The sequence below is a fragment of the Chiloscyllium punctatum genome, chromosome 9 (assembly GCF_047496795.1).
Source record: "Chiloscyllium punctatum isolate Juve2018m chromosome 9, sChiPun1.3, whole genome shotgun sequence".
In the NCBI taxonomy this organism is placed as follows: domain Eukaryota; kingdom Metazoa; phylum Chordata; class Chondrichthyes; order Orectolobiformes; family Hemiscylliidae; genus Chiloscyllium; species Chiloscyllium punctatum.
The window spans coordinates 80,359,254-80,378,646 of NC_092747.1; the positions used below are offsets into that span (position 1 = coordinate 80,359,254).

The 19,393-nt window shown below is 43.0% G+C and overlaps 1 protein-coding gene and 1 long non-coding RNA gene across 3 annotated transcripts in view; one reads left to right on the plus strand and one right to left on the minus strand.

The window, feature by feature from the left end:
* Window positions 1-77: 77 nt before the first annotated feature.
* LOC140481015 (uncharacterized) lies at window positions 78-17,782 on the minus strand. 2 transcript variants are annotated; one of them, XR_011961451.1, is made up of 3 exons: window positions 17,720-17,782; window positions 15,797-15,911; window positions 78-1,363 (listed from the first exon to the last, which is right to left on the minus strand). It is a non-coding gene; the product is annotated as an uncharacterized lncRNA (long non-coding RNA). The 2 variants fall into 2 exon arrangements; XR_011961450.1 differs by having other exon boundaries at window positions 17,622-17,773.
* Window positions 17,783-17,952: 170 nt separating this feature from the next.
* dnajc3a (DnaJ (Hsp40) homolog, subfamily C, member 3a) overlaps window positions 17,953-19,393 on the plus strand; it is a 110,931-nt gene continuing 109,490 nt past the window's right edge. Inside the window, exon 1 of the mRNA XM_072577881.1 lies at window positions 17,953-18,120. The gene's annotated coding sequence lies outside the window, so the exon portion shown is untranslated. The remainder of the gene's footprint in view (window positions 18,121-19,393) is intronic.

The following is a 19,393-nucleotide window of genomic DNA, read 5'->3' on the forward strand; positions in this document are numbered from 1 at the left end:
GGAGAATTGACGTTTCGGGCATGAGCCCTTCTTCAGGAAGGGCTCATGCCCGAAACATCGATTCTCCTGCTCCTTGGATGCTGCCTGACTTGCTGTGCTTTTCCAGCAAAACATTTTCAGCTCTGATCTCCAGCATCTGCAGTCCTCACTTTCTCCCTTTTACATTTCAGCTAACCCAAGAAGAGTTCCTCGCCTATCAGCAATCCCTAAGATCACCACTTTCATCTTCATATGCCTGTCTGTGCGTCTGCCTCAGTTTATCTTTGGGCGAAATACTCATCTATCCTTTTGTTGTTATCACAGATCACAACCTATAAATCAACCTTTGAAAATTCTAAAACACAAGGTGACTTGTAGAATATAAAATGTCATATTTGGTGTAGATCATTGCCAGCTTTAAATGGGAAAACAACTGTATGAAACTGGTAATTTAAATTAAATTCATGTGGCACGGTATATTGAATGAATTATTTATATGAAGATATGTGGTAATTTCAGTGTTGGAATCATCTAACCAACACAAATTATTTTCCTGTTCATTCACTGAATTTGATAGTCTACATTTTTAGAGTGACCTGATGCTGATATCCCATGAGTTGATGATGAAACCATACAAAACATCACAGGCATAAAATTTTCACTATTTGCAAACCAGATTAATTTTTCCTGATAATCATCCACCAATTCCATTTGATATGAACGTGAGCCTTAAGAGTGCAGACATTCAATACTGCCACCACCTTAAGACTGTGCGCGCGCGCACACACACACACCCCTTGATCTCACACAACCAGGTCACCTACTTCACATATCCTTATTTCATAACTTTACTCCAGAAGTATCAGGTACAATGCCACACAGCTATGTAGTACTGTTCCTTCAACAGCATTTTCCAACCCACTACTTGCAGCATCTAGAAGGAAAAGCCAACAGATACAAGGGAATGCCACCACGTGCAAGTTTCCAAGCAGTATGCCATACACACCTGAAATATATTAGTGTTCCTTAACTGACACTAGTTAAAATCCTGGAACTCTATTCTCAACAGCACTGTGGTTTTACCTATCCTACATGGATTACAGTTCAAAAAGGCTGCTCTCCATATTCTCTCAAGGATAATTAGTAATTTGAAATAAATGCTGGCTGCATGAGAAAAAAAATAACAGAACACGGTGGCATGTTTTAGGGCGGCACGGTGGCTCAGTGGTTAGCACTGCTGCCTCACAGCATCAGGATCCCAGGTTCGATCCCATCCTCGAGTGACTCTCTGTATGGAGTTTGCACATTCTCTCCGTGTCTGTGTGGGTTTCCTCCGGGGTGCTCTGGTTTCCTCGCACAGTCCAAAGATGTGCAGGTCAGGTGCCTGAAATTCAATTCAGGTGAATTAGCCATGCTAAATTGTCCATAGTGTTAAGTGCATTAGTCAGAGGGAAATGGGTCTGGGTGGGTTACTCTTCGGTGGGTCAGTTTGGACTTCTTTGGCCAAAGGGCCTGTTTCCACACTATAGATAATCTAAACATCTCAAAGCAATGGAGAAGTACTACCAACGCTGCCTGCTCAAGATGCTCCAAAGCAATTGGCAACCAAGGGGTTCCAACAGCAGTATACTCTCCCAAGCCAATATGCCCACTCTAAGGTTCTTATCACTCAAAACCAGCTCTGCTGGTGAAAATGTTGCTCATGCATCTACACCCACCTAGATGCAACTGATCTAATTGGAGTTCTGTCAGAAGACAGAGTGTGCACACGCCCATCACAATACTCGTCTATTTGACCCTACAAGCACCACCTATATCACCACCAAGCACAACGTGCAAATTATACATTTGATCTATCATTGATCCCAGAACTCCTTTGAGTCAGAGCAGAGCTAAGATATTCTGAATTGCAATAAACTGCTTCAGACGATGGTGCAGGCTCTACAGCATGGTTTGATGGGATAATGACCCCATTTCCTAAATTTTAGGACTCCTTGCTATTCCCTCATTTTTGTTTTAAAAGCACAGCCGATAACTCATGCTATTTGTATGGCAAGAATTTTACTCCAAAAGATCAAAACAACGGCACTTTAAAAAGGAGGAAGAGACAAAGGCAGAGAACACATGATCAGAGAAAGAAACCTATACTGCTGTCTGACACAGCAGTGAATCTGCACAGCAACTGCCTTTGCTGTTTGAGTTCAAGTATCTCAGAACATCGGAGTGCGCCTAAGAAGAATTAACTAAGAGCGAAATTCACAGCTGACTTTGAAGGAACCTGTGTGAGATAACTCAACAGTACAGGAGAAACTAAGTGCATAGTTTTTAAAGTAAACTTGCTGTATATCTACAATGGGAGGTATGGGATACAGAATTAGCTGATCTCATTATAGGAAGGTTGTAGGAGCTTTAGAAGACAGAGGGTGTGGTAGATGGAAGGAATTCAGCTTGGAGCTTGGTGACTAGATCGGGTCTAGGACCTCTGCTCTTTCTGATTTTTGTAAATGACTTGGATGAGGAAGTGAAAAGATGGGTTAGTAAGTTTGCCGATGACACGAAGGTTGGTGGAATGGTAAATAGTATGGAGGGCCATTGTAGGTTGCAATGGGATATTGACAGAATACAGAACTAGGCTGATAAGTGGCTGATGGAATTCAACCTGGAAAAGTGTGAATCATTCATTTTGGAAGGTCGAATTTGAATGGAGAAAACAGGGTTAAAGGCAGGATTCTTGGAAGTGTAGAGGAACAGAGGGATCTTGGGGTCCATATCGACAGATCGCTCAAAGTTGCCACCCAAGTTGATCAGGTTGTCAAGAAGACGTATAATGTGTTGGCTTTCATTACAGGGGATTGAGTTTAAGAGCTGTGAGGTCATGCTGCAGCTCTATAAAGTCCTGGTTCGACCACACTTGGAATACTGTGTTCAGTTTTGGTTACCTCATTATAGGAAAGATATAGGAGCTTTAGACAGTGTACAAAGGACTTGAGGATGCTGCCTGGACTGGAGGACATGTCTTATGAAGGAAGGTCAAGAGAGCTAGGGATTTTTTCATTGTAGTGAAGAAGGATGAGAGGTGACTTGACAGAGGTGTACAAGATGATGAGAGGCATAGGTAGGGTGGATAGCCAGAGACTTGTTCCCAGGGAGGAAATGGCTACCACAAGGGGGCATAATTTTAAGGTGACTGGAGGAAAGTTTGGGGAGAAGTCAGAGGTAGGTTCTTTACACAGAGAGTTGTGGGTGCATGGAATGAACTGCCAACAATGGTAGTGGAGTCAGGTACAGTAGGGACATTTAAGCAACTCTTGGATAGGCACATGGAAGATAGTACAATGAAGGGCATGTAGGTTAGTCTGATCTCAGATTAGGATAAAAGGTCGGCACAATAAAGGCTGAAGGGTCTGTACTGTGCTGTATTATATGTTCTAATAGTAGAGTGGGTTCTTTTGTGATTATATGTTTTATTGAGGTATGTCTCCTGATTAAATTTTAAACATATAAAACATGGGTATTAAGTTAGCCTGAAGCAGTGTTTTTTTAGAGCAGTAAGATGGTGCTTATTTTCAGGGTCTGTTGATTGTTAAGATGCAATGATGGCCTTTAGTGGAGTGATGTGCTTTTCCTGTTGGGTGTGGGAGACTAGGGAGAGTTTCCATGTTACTGACATTTATATCTGCAGGTGTGTCTTTGCAAATCCTATCCGATTGCATGGATCAGTTGGAGTGGCAGATTGAGGCAATGAGGGATTTACAGGAGCTTGGGGATGTGATGGATGGCAGTTATAGAAAGGGAGAGAAACCATAGATACAGTCAGGTAGATGGGTTACCTCCAGGAAAGGTAGGAGAAGGATGAAGATAGTGCAGGAATCTCCTGTGGCTATCCCCATCTCAAAAAAGTATGCTGTTTTGGAAAATGTAGGGGGTGATGGACTCTCAGGGGAATGCAGTACATCAGCAAGTTTCTGGTACCGAGACTTTAATATAACGAGGGTTATGTCAGGTTCGAAGCAATCGATTATGTAAGGGGACTGTCCAGTCAGAGGTACAAACAAATGCTTCTATGGCCGACAGTGAGAAAGCAGACAGGCGTGTTGCCTCCCTGGTGCCAGGATCAAGGATATCTCGGAAAGAGTACAGAATATTCTCAAAGGGGAGAGGGTCCACCAGGAGGTTATTGTACGCATTGGAACCAACAACATAGGAAGGGAAAAGGATGAAATTCTGAAGAGAGAATATACAAAATTAGGCAGGAATTTGAAAGCGAGTCCTCGAGGGTAGTAATATCTGAATCATTCCTGGTATAACAAGCTAGTGAGGGTAGGAACAGGAGGATAGAACAGATGAATGTGTGGCTGAGGAGCTGGTGCAGTGGAGAAGGGTTCACATTCTTGGATCATTGGTATCTCTTCTGGGGTAGAAGTGACCTGCATAAGAAGAACTGATTGCACTTGAATTGGCAGGGAGATTTGATAAAGCTGCTCAGGAGGATTTGAACTAGTAAGGTGGAAGGGAGATAGTGAGGAAGAAGAACAGTCTGAGACTAATATAGTTGGGAAAAGGTAAAAGTCAAACAGGCTGGAACAAAGTGTAGAAAGAGGTAGGACTGATAAGTTAAACTGCATTTATTTCAAATCAAATGGGACTAAATTAGATTAGATTAGATTAGATTCCCTACAGTGTGGAAACAGGCCCTTCGGCCCAACAAGTCCACACCGACCCTCCGAAGAGCAACCCACCCAGACCCATTCCCCTACATTTACCTCTGACTAATGCACCTAACACTACAGGCAATTTACCATGGCCAATTCACCTAACCTGTACATCTTTGAACTGTGGGAGGAAACCGGAACACCCGAAGGAAACCCATGCAGACACAGGGAGGATGTGCAAACATCTGGTCAGCATGGTGGAGCTGGACCAAAGGGTCTGTTTCCATGCTATACATCTCTTTAACTCTATGACTGTCAAGTACAGAGATAACTGACATAACAAATAAACAACCACACTATTCACTTATTATTAACTAAGTTCAGCCAAAATTTAGACTATAATCTTGAAAGCAATTGAATATCATGTGACAAATATTATTGGGCATTGGAAATGCCTCCAAGTTGAGTAATATTCTAATTTTATATTTTCAATGCAGCTTTCAAAAAAGCATAAGTTGGAAGATTTATAATGATTAAAATTTTACTTTTACATTGAAGTCCAGCCACAGGTAGGCGTTAACGCTTCAGAAAGGACATTGAGACATAATTGGTTCGCTAACAGAAACTGTATGTTACAACATGCCCATCTTTTTGTCCTACAAGTGATCTTCCAATTAGCAGACTCCAATCACTCCAGAGCTGAAATTAGAGAGAAATCACTGAGGAACGAGCCAGGCCAGGTGGTAGAAGTTGCGGTGGGGGGTTTCTTTGGAAACAGTGACCACAATTCTGTAAGTTTTAGAATACTTGTAGATAGAGTCATAGAGTTGCACAGCATGAAAACAGACCTTTCGGTCCAACCCGCCCATGCCGACCAGATATCCCAACCCAATCTAGTCCCACCTGCCAGCACCCGGCCATTATCCCTCCAAATCCTTTCAATTCATATAACCATCCAAATGCCTTTTAAATGTTGCAATTGTACCAGTCTCCAGCACTTCCTCTGGCAGCTCATTCCATACACATACCACCCTCTGTGAGAAAAAGTTGCCCCTGAGGTCTCTTTTATATCTTTCCCCTCTCACCCTAAACCTATGCCCTCTAGTTCTGGACTCCTGACCCCTGGGAAAAGACTTTGCCTACTTACCCTATTCATATGCCTCACAATATTGTAAACGTCTATAAGGTCACCCCTCAGCCTCCAACGCTCCAGAAAAACAGCCCCAGCCGGTTCAGCCACTCCCTATAGCTCAAATCCTCCAATCCTGGCAACATCATTGTAAATCTTTTCTGAACCCTTTCAAGTCCCACAACATCTTTCCGATAGGAAGGAGACCAGAACTGCACACAATATTCCAACAGTGGCCTGACCAATGTCCTGTACAGCCACATGACCTCCCAACACCTGTACTCAATACTCTGACCAAGAAAGGAAAGCATACCAAACGCCTTCTTCACTATCCTATCTACCTGCGACTCTACTTTCAAGGAGCTATGAACCTGCACTCCAAGGTCTCTTTGTTCAGCAATACTGCCTAGGACCTTACCATTAAGTGTATAAGTCCTCTTAAGATTTGCTTTCCCAAAATGCAGCACCTCGCATTTATCTGAATTAAACTCCATCTGCCACTTCTCTGCCCATTGGCCCATCTGGTCAAGATCCTGTTGTAATCTGAGGTAAGCCTCTTCGCTGTTCACTACACCTCCAATTTTGGTGTCATACACGTCAGGTGAATTGGCCATGCTAAATTACCCATAGTGTTAGGTGTGCATTAGTCAGAGGGAAATGGGTCTCTTCGGAAGGTCGGTGTGGACTGGTTGGGCCGAAGGGCCTGCTTCCACAATGTAGGGAATCTAATTTAATCTAATCTGCAAATTTACTAACTGTACCTCTTATGCTCACATCCAAACCATTTATGTAAATGACAAAAAGTAGAGGACCCAGCATCGATCCTTGTGGCACTCCACTGGTCACAGACCTCCAGTCTGAAAAACAATCCTCCACCACCACCCTCTGCCTTCTACCTTTGAGCCAGTTCTGTATCCAAATGGCTAGTTTGCCCTGTATTCCGTGAGGTGTAACCTTGCTAATCAGTCTCCCATGGGGAACCTTATCGAATACCTTATTGAAGTCCATATAGATCACATCTACTGCTTTGCCCTCATCAATCTTCTTTGTTACTTCCTCAAAAAACTCAATCAAGTTTGTGAGACATGATTTCCCATGCAAAAAACTATGTTGACTATCCTTAATCAGTCCTTCCATTTCCAAATACATGTACATCCTGTCCCTCAAGGTTCCCTCCAACAACTTGCCCACCACCGATGTCAGGCTCACTGATCTACAGTTCCCTGCCTTGTCCTTACCACCTTTCTTAAACAATGGCACCACGTTAGCCAACCTCCAGTCTTCCGGCACCTCACCTGTGACTATCGATGATACAAATATCTCAGCAAGAGGCCCAGCAATCACTTCTCTAGCTTCCCACAGAGTTCTAGGGTGCACCTGATCAGGTCCTGGGGATTTATCCACTTTTGTGCATTTCAAGACATCCAGCACTTCCTCCTCTGTAATATGGACACTTTGTAAGATGTCACCATCTATTTCCCTATAGTCTATATTTTCCATATCCTTTTCCACAGTAAATACTGATGCAAAATACTCATTTAGTATCTCCCCCACTTTCTGCAGCTCCACAAAAAGGCCGCCTTGCTGATCTTTGAGGGGCCTATTCTCTCCCTAGATACTCTTTGTCCTTATATATTTGTAAAAACCGTTTGGATTCTCCTTAATTCTATTTGCCAAAGCTATCTCATGTCTTCTTTTTGCCCTCCTGATTTTCCTCTTAAGTATACTCCTACTTCCTTTATACTCTTCTAAGGGATTCACTCGATCTAACCTTACATATGCTACCTTCTTTTTCTGAACCAAACCCTCAATTTCTTTAGTCAGCCAGCATTCCCTATACCTGCCAGCCTTTCCTTTCACCTTAACAAGAATATACTTTCTCTGGCTTCTCATTATCTCATTTCTGAAGGCTTCCCATTTTCCAGCTGTTCCTTTACCTGCGAACGTCTGCCCCCAATCAGCTTTTGAAAGTTCTTGCCTAACACCGTCAAAATTGGCCTTTCTCCAATTTAGAACTTCAACTTTTAGATCTGGTCTATCCTTTTCCATCATTATTTTAAATCTAAGAGAATTATGGTCACTGGCCCCAAAGTGCTCCCCCACTGACACCTCAGTGCCCTGCCTTATTTCCCAAGAGTAGGTCAGGTTTTGCACCTTCTCCAGTAGGTACATCCACATACTGAATCAGAAAATTGTCTTTTACACACTTCACAAATTCCTCTCCATCTAAACCCTTAACCCAGCCTATGTTTGGAAAGTTAAAACCCCCTACCATAACTACCCTATTATTCTTACAGATAGCTGAGATCTCCTTACAAGTTTGTTTCTCAATTTTCCTCTGACTATTAGGGGGTCTATAGTACAATCCCAAGAAGGTTATCATCCCTTTCTTATTTCTCAGTTCCACCCAAAAAACTTCCCTGGATGTATTTCCGGGAATATCCTCCCTCAGCACAGCTGTAATGCTATCCTTTATCAAAAGGTCATTCCCGCCCCCCACCCCCTTTCTATCCTTCCTGTAGCAATTGTATCCTGGAATATTAAGCTGCTCGTCCTGCCCTTCCCTGAGGCATGTTTCTGTAATTGCTATGATATCTCAGTCTCATGTTCCTAACCATGCCCTGAGTTCATCTGCCTTCCCTGTTAGGCCCTTTGCATTGAAATAAATGTAGATTACTCTATTAGTCCTACCTTGTCCCTGCCTGTCCTGACTGTTTGACTCGCTTCTGTTCTCAACTGTACCAGTCTATAAAGAAGAGAGTGGTCGGAAGGGAACAGTACTGAACTGGGCCAAGTCCAATTATATTAAAATTAGGCAGGAGCTCGGAAATGTAGATTGGACACAGCTATTTGAAGGGAAGTCCACATTTGAGAGGTGGGAGGCTTTCAAAGATAGGTTAAAGACAGTGCAGGATAGGCATGTCCCATTGAAGGCAAAGGATAGGAAGGGCAAGATTTGTGAACCGTGGATGACGGCAGAAATCGTACGACTAGCCAAGAGGAAAAGGGAAGCATACATAAGGTCTAGGCAGCTGAGAACAGAATGGGCCCTTGACGAATATCGAAAGAGTAGGACAAGTCTTAAACGAGGAATCAAGTGGGCTAAAAGGGGTCATAAAATAGATTTAGTGAGCAAAATTAAGGAGAAACACAAAGCATTTTTATTTTTATCTAAGAAGCAAGCGATAACTTGAGAAAGGATTGGTCCATTAAAGGATAATGAAGGAAGGCTGTGTGTTGAACCTGAGAGAATGGGTGAGATTTTGAATGATTACTTTGCATCAGTGTTCACTGAGGAGAGGAACATGATGAATGTTGAGATTAGAGATAGAAGTTTTATTCGTCTGAATCATGTTGACATAAGTAGGGAAGATGTGTTGGGTAGGCTAGAGGTTATTAAGGTGGACAAATCCTCAGGACCGGATGGGATCTATCCCAGGTTGCTGAGGGAGGTGAGAGAGGAAATAGCTGGGGCCCTGACAGATATCCTTGTGGCATTCTTATGTACAGGTGAGATTCCGGACGATTGGAGGGTTGCTCATGTTGTCCCCCTGTACAAGAAAGGTAGTAGGGATATTCTGGTTAACGACATACCAGTGAGCCTGACGTCAGTGGTAGGAAAGTTGCTGGAGAAGGTACTGAGGGATTGGATCAATTTATATTTAGAAAAGAAGGGGCTTATCAGTGATAGGCAACATGTTTCTGTGCGGGGGAGATTGTGCCTTGCCAACTTAATAGAGTTCTTCGAGGAAGTAACCAAGTTGATAGATGAAGGAAGGGCTGTTGATGTCATATACATGGACTTTAGTAAGGCTTTTGATAAAGTTCGCTATGGTAGACTAATGGAGAAAGTGAAGTCACATGATGTGCAGGGTGTTCTAGCTAGGTGGATAAAGAACCGGTTGAGCAACAGGAGACAGAGAGTAGTAGTTGAAGGGAGTTTCTCGAAATGGAGAAAGGTGACCAGTGGTGTTTCCACAGGGCTTAGTGTTGGGGCCACTGTTGTTTGTAATATACATAAATGATCTGGAAGAGGGCACTGTTGTATGATCAGCAAGTTTACAGATTGGTGGAGTAGCAGAAAGCATAAGGGACTGTCAGAGCATACAGGAGGATATAGACAGACTGGAAAGTTGGATGGAAATGTGGCAGATGGTTTTCAATCCAGAAAAATGTGAGGCGATGCATTTAGGCAAGACTAATTCTAGAGCGAATTATACAATGAATGGAAGAGCCTTGGGAAAAGTTGATGGGCAGAGATATCTGGGAGTGCAGGTCCATTGTACCCTGAAGGTTGCTGCACAGGTGGATAGAGTGGTCAAGAAGGCATATAGTATGCTTATCTTCATTGGACGGGGTACTGAGTATAAGAGCTGGCAAGTCATGTTAAAATTGTACCAGACTTTGGTGTGGCTGCATTTAAAATACTGTGTACAGTTCTGGTCACCACATTATCGAAAGGATGTGGACACTTTGGAGAGGGTGCAGAGAAGGTTAACGAGGATCTTGCCTGGTATGGAAGGTGCTCGCTATGAAGAAAGGTTGAGTAAGTAAGGTTTATTTTTATTAGAAAAAAGGAGGTTAAGGGGGGAACCTGATTGAAGTTTACAAAATCATGAAGGGTATAGACAGAGTGGATAAAGACAAGCTTTTTCCCAGGGTGAAGGATTCAATAGCGAGAGGTCACGCTTTCAAGATGAGAGATGGAAAGTTTAAGGGGGATACACGTGGCAGGTGCTTCACACAGAGGGTGGTAGACGTCTGGAATGCATTGCTAGCAGAGGTGCTAGAGGCAGGCATGGTAGATTCATTGAAGATGCATCTAGACAAATGCATGAGTAGGTGGGGAGCAGAGGAATACAGATGCTTAGGAATTGACCAACAGGTTTAGATAGTACATTTGGATCGGCTCAGGCTTGAAGGGCTGAAGGGCCTGTTCCTGGGATGTAAATTTTCTTTGTTCTTTAAAAAATGCAATTGACTCCTGAAAGCAATATTTAAAGCAGTAAAGAAAATTGCTGGAAATACTCACCTGGGGAAAAACAAATAGAGTTAATGTTTCATCATGTTGAATTCTTCTAGTATTTTACATATTTATTTCAGCTTCCCAGCATCAACAGCACTTGGCTTTTCAAATAACATAATCTATGTAGGCAACATTTAAATCATCAATATTCAAATGTGGATAGCATTTTAAGAGAGGTAGGCCTGAAAGAGAAAGGGAATGGCAGTCCAAAAGAAACTGACAGGTAGTTCATAAGACCCCTGGTGTCCCACTGAGAGGGCTGTGTTCCTCCAGGAATTGCAGACAGAGCCAAGCTTATGGCACCACAAGCAGCCTATGTGTACAGGAGGGAAAGAAGAGAGGAAGAGCAATAGCAATAAGGGGTTCCAAAGTCATGGGAACAGTAGGCGCTACGTCCGCTGACTCCAGGCTGGTGTCTGGCTTCCTTGGTGCTAGGATATAAGATGTCACTGTACAGTTGCATGGCATCCTGAGGAATGGTAAGTCAAATGGTACATGTTGGTCCCAACGACACAAGTACAAAAGAAGGAATGAGGCCTTCTGTCAGGAATTCAGGGAGCTCGGCAGTAGACTAAAAAGTAGGACCTCTCAGGTTGTAATGTTTGGATTACTCCCAGTGCCATGTGCTAGTGGGTACAGAAATAGGAGAACAGTGCACCTGAATGCGTGGCTCAAGTGTTGGTGCAGGAGGGATGGATTTACATTGCTGGATCTTTGGCATCATTTCTGGGAAAGGTGCAAGAAGAACGGTCTACATGTGACCCAGAGTGGGATCAACATTCTTGCTGGATGGCTTACTCTTGCTTTTGGGAGGAGTTTAAGCTAATTCAGCGGGGGAGGAGACACAGATTATTTGCAGAATAGAGGCACAGAACCAATCAGTAAAACAATCAATTTAGAGGGAGTTTTACTGTATTAAGTTTCAAGGGAATAAGGCAAGGCTAGACAGTCTTTAATACCAAGAGTTTGACAGGTTAAAAGGATGAGTTTAGGGTGAAGATTGACACATGGAAGTGTGATATAGTAGCCATTACAAAGATGTGGTTGAGGGAGGGGCAAGACTGGCAACCAACATTCTGAGATGTGGAATCTTCAAGCAAGACAAAGGCAGGGCTAAAAGAGGAGGCATTACATTATTAGTTAAGGAGACAGTTATAACTTAAGATCATGATATCTTGAAGAGGCATCGAATGAAACTTTCTGGATACAGCTTAGAAATTATTAAAAGGTCAGCCACATTGCTAGCTGTTTATTATAATCCCCAGAGAGTCGGCAGGAAATTGAGGAGCAAATTTGTGCACATTTCACAGATGTTTGTAAAAATAATAACAAAAGGGTAATTATAGTAGATGATTTCAACTTTCCCATAGTGTTAAGCATTGTGTTAAGGGCTTGGATAGGATGGATTTCTTGAAATGTGTACAGATGTTTTTAGGCCAATACACAGAGGGTCCAACAAGGAATGGAGCTGTCCCATACCTAATTCTGAGAAAGGAAGCTGGGCAGGTGGTTGTGATGGTACTTAGGAAGCATTTTAGTGATAGTGATCACAACATGGTAAAATCTGAGCTTACTGTGACCAAAGAAACAGACAAGTCACAAAACAAAAAATACATTTTGGATTGGGGACAGCATATTTTTGAAAAATAAGGCAAGACGTGGCCAAGTTAGACTGGGGACAGCTACAACTGGGTAAATCTACAGAGAAGCAATGGTGTTCAAAAAGGTAATGGGTCCACCATGTTCCCTCTAGGGTGTTCGGGAACAATAACAGCCCACAAAACCTTGAGATATTCAGGATACAATGAAAAGGAAAAGATAAGCTTTTAGCAGGTACAAGGGGAACAAATCAGCAGAGGCATTAATGGACTACAGAATGTACAGAGTGGAGCTTATGAAAGCAATTAGGAAAGCAAACAGTGGATATGAGAAAGTTCTGGCTGCTACAAGTAGAGAAAAATCACAAGACATTCTATAAGTATATCATCAGGAAGGCAGGATAACTGGGGAAAGAGTAGGGCCCATTAGGGTCCAAGGGCGCAATCAGGAGTCAGAGGGCATTGGCAGAGTGTTAAACCAATACTTTACAACTGTCTTTACTCGAGAGAGGATGAAGGTATGGAACCCAGGGGAGACACTGAGGTGCTTCAGCAAATTGACATAGGGAAGGACAAGGTATTGGGAGTGTTAAAAACAATGACTGCAGATGCTGGAAATCAGATTCTGGATTAGTGGTGCTGGAAGAGCACAACAGTTCAGGCAGCATCCAAGTAGCTTCGAAATCGACGTTTTGGGCAAAAGCCCTTCATCAGGAATAAAGGCAGTGAGCCTGAAGCGTGGAGAGATAAGCTAGAGGAGGGTGGGGGTGGGGAGAAAGTAGCATAGAGTACAATGGGTGAATGGGTGAATGGGGGAGGGGATGAAGATGATAGGTCAAGGAGGAGAGGGTGGAGTGGATAGGTGGAAAAGAAGATAGGCAGGTAGGACAAGTCCGGACAAGTCATGGGGACAGTTACTGAGCTGGAAGTTTAGAACTAGGGTGAGGTGGGGGAAGGGGAAATGAGGAAGTCCACATTGATGCCCTGGGGTTGAAGTGTTCCGAGGCGGAAGATGAGGCGTTCTTCCTCCAGGCATCTGGTGGTGAGGGAGCGGCGGTGAAGGAGGCCCAGGACCTCCATGTCTTCGGCAAAGTGGGAGGAGGAGTTGAAATGTTGGGCCATGGGGCGGTGTGGTTGATTGGTGCGGGTGTCCTGGAGATGTTCCCTAAAGCGCTCTGCTAGGAGGCGCCCAGTATCCCCAATGTAGAGGAGATCGCATCAGGAGCAACGGATACAATAAATGATATTAGTGGATGTGCAAGTAAAACTTTGATGGATGTGGAAGGCTCCTTTAGGGCCTTGGATAGAGGTGAGGGAGGAGGTGTGGGTGCAGGTTTTACAGTTCCTGCGGTGGCAGGGGAAAGTGCCAGGATTGGAGGGTGGGTTGTTTGGGGGCGTGGACCTAACCAGGTAGTCGCGGAGGGAACGGTCTTTGCAGAAGGCGGAAAGGGGTGGGGAGGGAAATATATCCCTGGTAGTGGGGTCTGTTTGAAGGTGGTGGAAATGTCGGCGGATGATTTGGTTTATGCGAAAGTTGGTAGGGTGGAAGGTGAGCACCAGGGGCGTTCTGTCCTTGTTACGGTTGGAGGGGTGGGGTCTGAGGGCGGAGGTGCGGGATGTAGACGAGATGCGTTGGAGGGCATCTTTAACCACGTGGGAAGGGAAATTATGGTCTCTAAAGAAGGAGGTCATCTGGTGTGTTCTGTGGTGGAACTGGTCCTCCTGGGAGCAGATCCGGCGGAGGCGGAGGAATTGGGAATACGGGATGGCATTTTTGCAAGAGGTAGGGTGGGAAGAGGTGTAATCCAGGTAGCTGTGGGAGTGTTGGCAGGATTAAAGGTAGATAAATCTCTAGGGCCAGATGAATTGTGTCCCAGGTTGCTGTAGGAGGAAGGGAGGAGATCGCAGAGGCACTAACCAATTTTTTAAATCTTCTGTATCCATGGGGAGGTGCAAGAGAACAGCTAAAATGGTTCTAATATTTAAGAGAGGTTGTAAAGATAAGCTAGAGAATTACAGACCAATGACTCTCACATAATAGGATGGAAACTACTGGAGAAAATTCTGAAGGACAGCATCTGTCTCCACTTGGAGAGATAAAACTTGATCAATTGCTTTGTCAGAGGGCGGGTAAACCTAACAAATTTGATTGATTTGGTGACCAAGTAGATGAAGGTTAGTGCAGTTGATGTAGTTTACAGAGATTTAAGAAAGCCTTTGATAAGATCCCACATAGGACACTTATCAAGAGGGCAAATGCATGAGATACAGGGTAATTTGATAGAATGTAGTCAAAATTGGCTCAGCTGTTGGAGACAGAGTGCGATGACAGAAGGTTGTTTTAGTGACTTCAGTGTCCAGTGTATACCATAGGGGTCTGTGCTGGATCCTCTATTATTTGTCATTTATACAAATGACTAACTACTGTGTGGAGGGTTGGTTTAAAATTTTTGTGGATGACACAAAGATTGGTTGGTTGATTAACAGTGAGGCTTGAGTGTCTTAGACTATGAGAAAATATAGACGGGATGGTCAAATAGGCAGCTAAGTGGCATTTGGAATTCAACCCTGAAAATTGGGAGATGATACACTTTGAAAGGAATAATTTGACAAGAAAGTATTCAATAAACAACATGATACTAGGAAAGCTTATGGAACAAAGGGATCTTGGCATCTTTGGCCATGGGTCTCTGAAGGCAGAAGGGCATGTTAGTAAGGTGGTGAAAAAAAGACATGTGAGACTTGCTTTATCAATCAAGGCATAGATTACAAAAGCAGGGAAGTCGTAATAGAATTGTGTGGAAGTTGGTGAAATCACAGCTAGCATACTGTGTGCATTTCTGGTTGCCACATTGCAGGAAGGATGTGACTGTACTGGAGGGGGTGCAGAGACGATTCACCAGGATGCTGCTTGGGATAGAAAATTTAAGTTATGAGGAAAGGTTAGATAGGCTTGGGTTGTTTTCTTGGAACAGCGAAGACTGATGAGCGATGTGATTGAGGTGTACAAGATTATGAAAGGCATGAACAGAACAGATAAGGAGCAGCTGTTTCTCTCAGTTGAAAGGTCAATCACAAGGGGACATAGGTTCAAAATGAGGGGCAGAACGTTTGGGGGGAATGTGAGGAAAATCTTCTTCATCCAGAGGATGGTAACAGTCAGGAATGCACTGCCTACAAAGGTGGTGGAGGTGAGTTGCTTCACATCTACTAAAAAGTACCTGGATGACACTTGGCTGTCATAACATGTGGGATTACAGTAACTATAAACCAAATGCTGGTAAATGGGATTAGGTTGAATGTCAGGTGTTTCTGATGTATTGGTGTAGACCCAATGCCTAAAGGGCCTCTTCTGCCCTGTTTGATGCTATATGCTCTAATGGAACTTACATGCTTAGGTAAACAAACTCACCTTGTGGATGGACAAACAGGTTAATGTCTGGTTTACTCCCTTAGTTAATCCCGACTAAACGGTTTAATGTCATTTCTCTCCCTTCCTTAGTTAGAACAAGTTGAACTTGATTGAACTATTTAAAAATGGAAAGGGAAGAACAAAAAAAGAATCAGTAGAGATGAAATGCTCAAATCTATAATAAAAGACATGATAACAGAACATTTGGTCAGCCTTACAGATGAAGAGACAACTAGTGGATGTGGTGTATTTGGATTTTCTGAAGGCTTTTAATTTGGTCCATCAGAAGAGGTTAGGGTAAAATTATAGGTCATGGGATACGGGGTAACATATCAGCATGGACCAAGAATTGACTTGTAGATAGAAAACAGAAAGTGGGTAGTTTTGTAAGTGGTAGGTAGTACTTCAAGGGTCAGTGCTTGAGCCCACACTTTATATAAATGACCCGGATGGGGGAACCCAAAAGTAACACTTCCAAGTTTGCTAATGACAGAAACCTGGGCAGGATTGTGAGCTGTAAGAAGGAGACAGGGAAGCTTCAAGATGGTTAGACAAGTTGAATTCAGTGACAGATGTCATACAATGTGGGTAAATATGAAGCTTTACACTTCAGAGAGAAAAGCAGGAAGGAGGAATATTATTTAAGGAATATAGGGACATATGGATATGCAAAGGCATTGTGCACCAGTCACAGAATCCCTATATTGAGTAAGGCCAGATGGCCCATCCAGTCCAGTCCAGACCTATCCTCCAAAGAGCATCACACCAAGGTCTGCCCTGCTAACCCATCCCCATTATCCTGTATTTTCCATGGCTAATCCACCCAATCTGCACATCCCTGGACACTATGAACAATTTTAGCATGGCCAATCCACCTAACCTGCACATCTTTGGACTGTGGGAGAAAACCAGAGGACTCAGAGGAATTCACGCATTGATACAGAGAGAATGTGCAAACTTTACACAAGTTTGCCCAAGGTTCCTGGTGCTGTGGGGTTACAATGCTCACCACTGAGTCAATGCAAGTAGAGAGGCAGGTGCAGCAAGCAATTAAGGCAATTTATAGGTTGGCCTTTAATACAAGAGTTCAGGGGAAGGAATGTTTTACTGCAGTGTTACAGGGCTTTGATGAGACCAATCAGGAGTATTGCGTGAAGTTTTGATCTTTCTACCAAAAATCTTGCACAGAGGGACTGCAGCAGATATTAATTAAGATGATAGTGGGGATGGTAGGGATGTTCTATGGGAAGAGGTTGGTTCAATTGGATCTGTATTCACTAGAGTTCAGAAAAATGATGAGGATCTGATTGAAATTTATAAAACTCTAATAGGGTCGGGCAGACTCGATGCAAGGTGAATCCAAAGAGTACTGGACCTGTGGAATTTTTCATCACAGAACGGCTTAGTCTGTTACCCCAATCCTACTCTCAACCAGTTAATCGTCTGTTCTAACCATAACTGGTTATGGTTTCTTTCTTCCTTACAGCCACTTTAATCACGAATCCTCTTGCTCTAACCAGTAAATCTCACTCCCTTAGTAATTGACTACGTTCTAATCGAATGATTCTCCCTGTCTCAACAGTTAATCTCTCCCATGTCTTGCCATTCCTCCTTCCCCCACCCCCATGGTTAATTCTCTAGCACTCTCTTCCCCCACCCCCTTTTCAATTTAAACTCCGCTGAATGGCTAAACAATCTATCCATTCAATACCTACAACTAGTTCTATCTTTTTGCAAACTGTAATCCCGGTTCTAACCGGTTCAGACCGATTTCTCTCTGGAACTACCCCGCTCCCTGGATTATTTGTAGTTCAGTCCCACTGACCACTTTATTTACGGCGTGTATCCCGCCTCATTCCCAACTCCAAACAGTTTATACGGCAGGTTAATTCTCGCTCTGACCAGTTTATCGTCAAGGTTTACCGCGGTAACTAGTTTATCCTCCAGCTCTGATTGCTCCGACCCTGTAGTTTTGACCAACCGCCACATGACGTGTCTGGAATCAAACTGACTCTCTGTCCCGATTGGGGACCGGGTGGACGTCTCAGCCAATGGGATTGGGGTGTAGTGCGGACCCCCTTCACCTCCGATTCCGCCCTTTTTGAAAAACGTTCTTTTTTTAAAATGAAAAACGGTGAGGCTGATCAAAATGATCTCTATTGTTCTTCCTAGTAATGTTGATTTAATGTTGGGGGCCTCACTGCACATGGACAAAGTGAATAGTTAACGCCCATTCTGTACATGTGGATGAACAACTGGTTGGGACAAACATCTTCAAAAAGAACACCGTTTTGATCCTACCTCAGGAAAAGATACATGAACTGGTATGGTCTGTGTCTCACCAAATACTTATTTGACCTTTTAATAATTAGGGGTGTCCACAATGATTAAATCTATTCTTGGGAGTTTTGCTTGTCCCACACTAGCCATTAGTTGGCCAACCCATTAATGGTTGTGTTGCTACTTTTCTACACCCATTTAGAAAGGAGCATCACTTAAATGCTAAGAATAAATGTATTTTTGTTTGTTTTAGCTATGATTTTTCTTAAGGGTTGCACACAAGCGTGTATTGGGAATTCATCTTCAATGTCTGGAAACTCCAAACCAATCCTGGAAGGTTCGCAAATTTATTTCACAAATTACAAAATAATATATGAAATGGAAATGTTGTTGCTGTCAGATAAATGTTTATATTGATATGTTCACCAGCAGAACCTTAATGTTTCCTTCTCAATCCTAAGCAATCTGAGCTAAAATGTGTTGCTGGAAAAGCGCAGCAGGTCAGGCAGCATCCAAGGAACAGGAGAATCGATATTTCGGACATAAGCCCTTCTTCAGCTCTGATCTCCAGCATCTGCAGTCCTCACTTTCTCCTCCTAAGCAATCTGAGCCAGCTAAAGTGGACTAGGCAGACAGATAAGCAAGAAAGACAGTAAGCATGCAGTAGCAGACATTTGAGTAGGTAATTCATGACTTATCAAAAATATATCCCAGTAAGGTGGAAAGATTCTAAGAGAGGGATAAACCAACCATGGTTTAACAAGAAAGCTAAGGAGAGTATAAATTTGAAAGAAAAAACAAAGAAGGAGGCAAAAGTCAGCGATAGACCTGAAGACTGGGATAAATTAAAAATCCAGCAAAGGAGAACTTAAAAGATAATACAGAGAGAAAATAAGCTATGACAGCAAACTCGTGAGGTATAAAAACTGACAATAAGAACTTCTTAAAATATGTAAAAAGCAAGAGAGAGGTCAAAGTGACATAGGCCCTGAGAAAATGAATGTGAGGAGACAATTTTTGGCAACAAGAAATTGGCAAAGGGATTAAACAGATGTTTTGCATCAATCTTTTTGGTGGGAGACTTTGAATATCCCATTAATGCTAAAGAATATGGGGGAAGAATTAAATAGCACATAAGAGAAGTAATTTTAGACAAATTAATGGACTCAAGGTATCAAAGTCCCCTGGCCCTGTTGGCTTGCACCTGAGAGTCTTAAAAGAAGTAACCTCAGTTAGTAAGTGCATTGGTTATAATTTTCCAAACATCCTTGGAGTCTGGAGAAGTACTGGATGCCGTTTTGACAATGGAAGGAGGCA